This window comes from Ornithorhynchus anatinus, chromosome X5 (assembly GCF_004115215.2).
Source record: "Ornithorhynchus anatinus isolate Pmale09 chromosome X5, mOrnAna1.pri.v4, whole genome shotgun sequence".
NCBI classification, from domain to species: domain Eukaryota; kingdom Metazoa; phylum Chordata; class Mammalia; order Monotremata; family Ornithorhynchidae; genus Ornithorhynchus; species Ornithorhynchus anatinus.
Window position 1 is genome coordinate 25342797 of NC_041753.1, and position 8600 is coordinate 25351396.

Sequence of the window (8600 nt, forward strand, 5' to 3'; positions counted from 1 at the left end):
TGAGTGTTCTTTTTAAGATGGGCATGAATTCTAGTCTCTACTTTAAGTTAGTCCTCATTTTTTTTTTCCGAACCTCCTGATCTTTCTAGCTCTTTCCATTCTTCTCTCTTACAGACCTTTATCTTTCAGTCTCCCAGACAGGACAGGTAGACAAGGTATTGCTGACTTTGAGAAAAATGTACTTTTAACAAAGGGAAAGCAAAATGATGTCAAAAGGCAAGAAATTATTTAGGCCAGACTCAAAAATTCTTTGTGTTGATAAACCCATACCAATTCCTGTAGCCTATTCATGCTAGTTTCTTCTTGTAGTTCCCTCATCTTTTATTGGCCTTAGTGTATTTTACTAGCACGTCATTGATGTCATATGTTCTTTTTTTTGTCTGCCTGCATTGTAGAATGAACCTTTAATTTTTTTTACCATTGTCATTTAACTGGATTCTTTGAAATGGCACGTTTATTAAAAAAAACAACAACAACAGTCTGATATTTCTATACAAAATCAAGTTACTTTTCAGTATCAAAATGGTGAAACAGAAATTTTCTGTCTCCGAATCAGACATTGTAAATAGTAATTTCACAGCTTCTAAACTTAGAAAAGTTTTTCAAAGTTAAGAACAAACCTTTTGATTTTTGCGTATGAAAAGAAGAAAAGCAATGGATTCTCAGAGCAGTTAACAGGTAAATAGCCAGCTTTTTTTTTTTTTTTTTTTCCAAAATGATTTACAGTCCCAAACTCTTAACAGAATTGTCTTAGTTAAAATTGCAGGTCAGTTCATGTTACTGGTGGCCTGCAAGTGGTTTTTGTTTTTTTTAAAAAAAAAAAAAAAACAACAACAACAACAAAAAAACAAACCAAACAAACAAAAAAACACCCATCTGAAATTTGAATTAGGGAGTGGATGTTCCAAGAATAATAACAGTGGTATTTGTTAAGCGCTTACTATGTGCCACGCACTGTTCTAAGCATTGGGGTAGATACAGGTTCGCAGTTTGGACACAATTCCTGTCCTGCATGAGGGTCTAGGTAGGAAGGAGTGGGATTTAATCCCGATCTTACAGATGAGGAAACTGGCACACAGAGAAGTTAAGTGACTTGCCCAAGGTCACACAGCAGGTAAGTAGGGGAGCGGGGATTAGAACCCAGGTCCTCTGACCCGAAGGCCCGTGCGCCTTCCACTAGGCCACGCTGCTTCTTAAGAAAGATAAAGTAACAGAGATAAAAGATTTACACCACAGAAAAAGTCAATTGTTCATTTATGTTAAATGAGGGTTCCAACCCTGAAATGTCTTGGGATATATCATCTGGTCCTTTAACGCCCTTAACAGATTGAGAAATGAGAACATTTTCCAGAACTTTTTAAGAAAAAAAAAAAATGGATTTAGGCTGGATCTGCACTGCAGAGTGAAGTAGAAAGTTGACAGTTGTTTGATGAGTACACTCCCTCTAGATAGGCGATCCAGTTCAGGCCCCAGCCTGGATATCTTGGTTGGAATGATCCATTTTGCCTGTCTCCCCGGATCACACCTCCAGCCGACTCTGCACCTGTAGAGCTGGCCGCCCCCTTTCCCTTCAAACGGATCTGGGTGTGTGGTACCGATGCTTTGTTACTCAGAAACCAAGTCGCCCCAGATTCGATCCTTCGGAACGGAAATGAAATTTTGCGCCCCGTCTCCCACTCTCCCTCGTGTATTTCAGCGCTGCTCACGTGCTCTCGCCTTGCGCCTCTGTCTCTGTGGCAGCAGCAGATGGGCCAGTGACGTCCCCGGGGTTGACTTGAAATATAACAGCGGCCGAGCGCCGCGTGGACGGAAGAGCCTTGTGTGCTTTGAAGTCTTAGTGAGGAGCAAGGCGGCAGCAGAGGGCAGGAGGCCCATTTCCTTAAATGACCTTTTTTTTTTTAAAGAAAAAAATTAAGCCGACTCACCCTCTTGGTTGTGGGGCTGAGGAGGCGGGGGGGGGGGGGGGGGGGGGGCAGGCAGCTCTGGCTCAGAATATCACCAATCGTTGTCTTGGTTTCAGAGCAACACAGTATTATTTCACTCAGAGAGCTTTTGTTAGTCCCTGCCAATAACGCCATCTCAACCCTGCAGACTAGGTAATGACTCGCTCCAAGATCAGGGGTAGAGCAAGTTCCCATTGTCCAGAGGTCCCCTGCAGTCCCGAGGAGGGGGTAGGAAGGAAGGGCCAGAGGCGGACCTCGGTGTTGAAATTTCCTCCCCTGCCCGAGCCAGCGACAGAAATCTAGTAGCCGACTCAGGATCGGAACCCGGAGCCGCCGGGTTTCCGGTCTGCCCGTCGTCCACTTCGGTGTCAGTTTCTAGGCTGCCCGTTATCCACTTCGGTGCCCCCTCAATCGAGAGTCCACATTCTAAAGCCGGGCTGTAGAATACTCCCCAGTTGCTGAAAAACATGTCTCTGAGGACTACAGATATTTTGCTAATGGTTTGGGTTCTGAAAACATTTTAAAGTGTGTTCGATACTGTTGACCGTGTTGCTCAAAACTGAGGAATGTACGTTAGAGCATCTTCCTCTTTGAAAGGTGGGGATAGGGTATTTAAAGCTATAAATGATTTAAGACTACCATCTTTATGTTGCTACCTATAAAGCCTGAAGTGTGTCTTAAGATGGTAGAAAAGCATTTTATTTAAAAGAATAACCTATTTTCCATCTTTCTCCACTGTCTCCCTCACTCCTCCAGCAAATAACCTTTGTCTGACTGCATGAGGGAATGGGAGCTTGCAGGTTCTTTGAAATAACTTCTTCAGCAACGCCGCTTTTGAGTTCTGCTTGCACACATTCTGTTTATTTTTGGGTCTGGCAACTTAAAAAAAATAAAAAATAAAAAATAAAATCATACCCATCCATTCCTATCTCTGTGATTCAAGTGCTTGAAATTTCCAGGAGTATGTCTGTATAAGTCTTCTATCTGTTTGGCTTCATTTTGATATACTTGCGGACTTCATTTTGTTTTCTTTCTCTGATTCTGTTCATTTATTTAATCTCACGAGAGAGAAAACATGGTCATTCTTTGTATTTCATTCCTCCATCCAGATCATAACCCCACTGCTTTCAACCCCATATGTTTGTTTTGGGGAGCGAAGTTGGTACAGGACCTCGGCCTTAGAGCGCTTTAAAAGCAGTACAGAGCGAACCAGCTTATTTCTCCAGGAGGCTTTCGGTCTTCATTATTTTGGTTTTGTGAGACCTGGGTTCTCAAACCTTCCTCTGTGTGCCAACTGGACCTTGGCGGTTCAGCTGTAGACCATCCCAGCTTTTCCTTCGTATGATCCTAGACTTCATGAACGTGACCAAGTCCGGTAACTTGTCCTGTTCATTCAAATCCTCTCCAAAAATTGAAGCATGTCCACAAAACAAGAGGGTTTGGGGGCCTTCCGTCACAGGGTGATCATGGTACAGACAAAAGTGACTTTTTATTTTCACGATGATAAATGGAGTTCACTTCCTCTCACTGATTTTTCATCGTAAAATGCAATGGAAGTCCACTTTTGCTGGAAGAACCAAAGTGATTTTTTTTGGGGGGGGGTGGGGGGAGGGGGGGGTCAGTTTTTATGTTGGTCACTTGAATTATAGCAATTTTTCAAAGTCTGATGTTTTTAAGCTTGATAAGGACAATGATAGCTTTTTTAAGCCCCAAGGGAGATAGGTTTGTTTTTTCCTTCAACACAATTTTAGTAGCTGCAGACAAATATAAAACGTGTAAAGTTTCTTAAGCAGCACGCTAAGGGAGTAAGTGCAATTTGATGCCTTTTATTACCTTCCATAGCATTCAAGTGCATATTAGACTGCAAAAAATAAAATAAAATTTGTGAACATGCTCGAAAAAGAATTTGTATTTTCTTCACTCATTTGCGTGTTCTGAATATCCATTAATCTTTGCATGACTATGGCTTGCTGCTTATATGTTAGAAAGATTAGTTTCTTGTGTCTCAACTTTCTAGCCAAGTGGGGTGCATAATATAAGGCCGCTGAAACCCTTATGCCGATTGACTCCTCTCATTTAGCTGTCAAAAAATTGACGGTGTCTTGGAAGCTGGTTGCAAAGAAAGAACACGATCCAGTGAAGTTAACTTGGATGAACCTGTTCTCATTTTCTTTGTTATCGTTCAAACGTAGTTGCTTACTGTAGGAAACTAGCCTGGATCACCAAATGTTTTAAGGAATTATGTTCTCCACGTACAGTATTGAAGCTTAATGTGTGACAGAGATATGTACACGCTGGGAACCCTATTAAAAAAAAAAAAAAGTGAATTTGTTCTTTAGTGTTGACACTTGACCGTTCTTCGTAAGTATGAAAGTACGTTCATCTCGTGTCGGAAGTTCTGGGTAACTCGGCCCCGGGTAGAAATCCGCTGCGATGCCGAAAAGCCGTGGTGAATGAGCACTGCCAGATGAGAAGTCCCCAGATCTTGTAAAGTGGAGAAAGCGTAGTGTCCAGACTGTGTCATTGGGTAGGATCATTTCAGCTCCCTTGGCAACCAGAGCCTAAATGACCTCCTTTCTCCTTGATCTGGGATCTTCTTGGATCCTCGCCGTCCCGGTTGTGATATGTGGAAGTTGAATCGGAAGTATGATCGAGTTAAAGTCTCTTTTGGGTATCATTCCTGGTACACTAAATAATCTTCAATTGTGTCTCCATCATCCTCTTGGGGGCGGGAGGCAGGGTACAGTAAATCTCTATAAAGAGGATAGCCACAGGTAGGTAAAAAAGCAGTTTTGTTTCAATTTGTAGTTGTCCATTCAAAAACGATTAACCTTCATTAAATTAGGATCAACGACCGCCTCAACCCTAATCTTTAAGTGGGGTCAGAGGGTCTTCATTCATGCCATCACCAGGTGACCTGTCTGTTCAACTTCTCACCCCTACCTGTCTCTGTCTCTCTGTCTCTGTGGACCCCGTCCGACATCGACATTCATTCAGCAGTTCTTCCATTTCTGAGCTGATCATTCATAGCTTTGGTTGTGGCCTAACAAATAATTGCATTGTTCGTGCAGAAAATAGTTTACACTGGCCTTCTTGGTAATTGATGGAGAACTTAATTAGGTTTCTTAGCTCCCTTTTTTTCCTCAGCAGGGAGGGACAGATTGAGTTGAATCCAAAGAAGCGTATTTTTTGTCACGATTTTCACAAATGAAGTATGAATTTGGCACTTTCAAAGCCACTTTTCTCATTGCTTTCTCATGTGTACATTTTGCTCTATCGAATCAATCTATGCAGTTTATTGCTTTACACGAAGATGCTCTGGTCTGCATTGATGCAGGAGGCAGATATGTTGGTGAGCTTAATTACAGAACCTTTTGTAAACGCTATTAAGTAACTATCGATGGAATCTTTAAATATTCGTGTATAAATTGAGGTCTTTCAAGTTGAGAGGCAACCGATCTCCCTGTGTAAGAAAATGTGTTTGCATTTTCTTTTTCTTTTGTTTTTAAATAGCTCGGTTTTTGAAACCAGTTTTCACAGATTATAAAAAGTGCATTCAGGTGTTAGGCCTTTATACATTCTAGTTTGCTTATTCTTCTCCTTACCTCCCCCCCACACTCCAATGCCGGTGCACTAGGACCTCAGATTACTGGAATGAAATGATCACATATGTGATTTGGAGATGGATTCTTGTGTTGAGGTGGCTTCACAGTTCAGGAACACGTGCTTCTATTTTCTCTGCACCTTAAATGTTTTGGGCTTTTTTTTTGGTTTTGTTGGTTTTTTTCAATCTCTGAAGGAAGATTTAACAGAGGGGTCCCCCAAGTCTCTGAGATTTTATTTTTTTCCCCCCCTGTAAAGACTCTTGTTGAGCCACGATTTGCCCTCTCCTTATTTACTTCACCTAGAGGCTCAGCCTACCAAGTTAGAAAAAAAAAACAAACCCCCAAAACTTTCTAAAGTAGTTTCCTCACTTTTCAATTTTCAGAAATATGGGTCCCAGTAATTGTTTTCGGTTCTTGGGGTTTTTCCCCAACTCCATTATCTGGAAAATTTTGTGTTTTCAATAATTTGCCTAACACCTTTGTACCCACTGATCATTTATTCTCTCCTTACCCTCTTGCTTAAAAACATTTATTTCCATAATACGTTTTAAACCCAAGCCCCTAATGGTTCCAACATCTTTAAAAAGGGAAAAGCACTGCAAAATATCGAATTTCTCAATTGAAATAAACCATTGAAATCAAGATAATTAATTGTGTAGATTAACAACCTCAGCCTCTATCTACCTAGTACTTGCAGGTAGTTGATGGGAGTGGCGTATTGCCAAAACTTGCACACTGCCTGTAGTATCTAGGGCAGAAGGGATAGGTGGTAACTTTCTCCTCTGCATTCTCTCACCGTAGCTACTTGGTATCTGGAGCGTTATGTAGTTTCCCCCCTACCGTTTAGATTCAGCGGATAGTGCATGAATCCGTTATATCTTAGAATGTGTGAACTGTTTTCTCTATTGTTTACTACCTCAAAGTAACTCATTCCATGCCAACCAAACCTACCATACGGTGTGTCCAACCTCGTTACCTAAAAATTGTTTTGTCCCTGTCTTCCATTGTACGCACTTGTTACAGAAATCGACTTCACCTGAGCTGTACTTTTTTTTTTTCTTTACTTCTATATACAGGCTGGCTTAGCAGGAGCTCCAGCCCGTGCTGTATCAGCTGTAAAGAATATGAACCTTCCCGAGATCCCAAGAAATATTAACATTGGTGACATCAGTATAAAAGTGCCAAACCTGCCCTCTTTTAAATAAAAAGGCTACTCCCAGGTAAAATCCAGGGGGAAAAAGTCATCTAGGTTTACCATGCAGTTGTTTACCAAATAAAGAGGAAGAGAGTCTAACTTTTGCTATTGGATTTAGAATCAAGGTACTGTATAGAAATTGTGTGTTAAAAATCAGTTTGTGAAATTGAGTGTTGCTTTTGTCTTGCTCAGCAATTTTAAAGGAAATGGGTAGGTCCTGTGTGATTTTTTTTTTTTTTTTCTAAATTACATTCCTATGCCCTGTAAGGCATGATAGAACTTGGCTGCTGCAGTATTTTGAAAAAGTATTTAAGACACTTCTTTACTATGTACAACCCGATCTATTGGGTATTTTATATATTCTACTAATAGTGCAGCATTCCTTAACTCTTCCTGCTCTCTGTCTTGAGTATTATTTAAGAATCATGTATAAATGTTGCATGAAACAGTAAAAAAAAAAAAAAAATTTTTCTTTAAATAAACTTTAAATTTACCGGACTTCCAAAACCTTGGTTTGTCTAAGATATACTTTGGCAATAAATCATTTTGTTTCCTGTTGCTTAACAGAGTAAATAAATCTATTTTATCATTGTAAAAAGTTAATGTGGTATTATTTAAATCCTTAGTAAAAACATGTAAATCATCTAGAAATGGCTGAAATAGTGTGGTGATCCGTCCGACGGGTGAAGTACCAGTGCGACGAGAGGGTGGAAAAATCTTTCTTAAATTACGCTAAAAGGTGCTATATGCCAGCCCTAGGCCAAGGCGATGAAGTCTTTTTGCTTTAAACCCGGTCTCACTTGTGACCGCTCCCTGCCAAACGATGGAAATTTCAACATGTCCCTTTCCCGATCCCCGTCGTTGCCTGCACCCCCTTCCGCCACCCTCCCGTCAAGTTCTAAGGTCTGTTAGCCCCCTCCCTGGTTCCAACTGAACGATCACCCCCCCAAGGTGCTGTTTCTCAACAGCCTCCTCAACTGTCCATGCATGTGCCTTCGTTGTTTCCAAGATTTCTCTGTGGCTGTCAGGTTCAGCTGCTATAGAACCCGATGTTCAGTCCTTATTTCTGCTCTCTCAACCGTGAATCCAGATACAGAGCAAGTGAGGCACACAGCTGCATGTTTACTGTATTCTTTTCAATCGAGAGCGAGGACTTTCAGCTTGAGACAGCAAAATAATAATAATTATAGTCATTACGGTATTCCTTAAGCGCCAGGGTGGATACGAGCAGATCGGGGTGGACCCCAGCCCCTGCCCCACACAGGGCTCCCAGTCCATTTACAGATGAAGTGACCGAGGCCCAGAGAAGTGAAGTGTCTTGCCCAAGGTCACACGGCAGACGAGGGGCAGGGCCAGAATTAGAACCCCCGACCTTCTGACTCCCAGGCCTGTGCTCCATTCGCTACGCCATGCTGCTTCTCAAGGTAAATCCAAACTTCCTGACTGGGAGTGTTGCTCCCGCTGATTTAGAAGTTCGGGGCATTTCGGTCTCCAACCCTCCCTCTCTTTCTGAAGTCAGCTTTCCTGCTGGCTTTTCCCACTTCCCCATCGCTCGGAGCAGCTGCTGTCTTGTCTTATTGTCTCTTTGACTCATTCCCTCTCCTTCCCTCGAGGTTTAAAGCATCTCTGCCGCCTCTTCTTCATCTGCTGTTTGCACCGTTCTCCTTCCTGCCTGTAATGTGCCAGAGAACCTCCCCTCCACCCCCGGCTTTCTATTGCTCCCACACTCCCTTCCCCGCCGGCAATTCGCTCTTTCAGCTGCACCAGATCTCTCTTCCCTCCTGGCATCCAGAAGCTATTGTCCTTCATCTTGACCAGCCCCTCCCGGAAGGCAGTCAGGCTTTTTTCTGTGGTATT

The 8600-nt window shown here is 42.1% G+C and overlaps 1 non-coding gene across 1 annotated transcript; it reads left to right on the top strand.

The window, feature by feature from the left end:
- Window positions 1-7341, top strand: LOC100074244. The gene is made up of 2 exons (XR_003756068.2): window positions 1-155; window positions 6625-7341. It is a non-coding gene; the product is annotated as an adaptor related protein complex 3 subunit sigma 1 (transcript).
- The last annotated feature ends 1259 nt before the right edge of the window (window positions 7342-8600 follow it).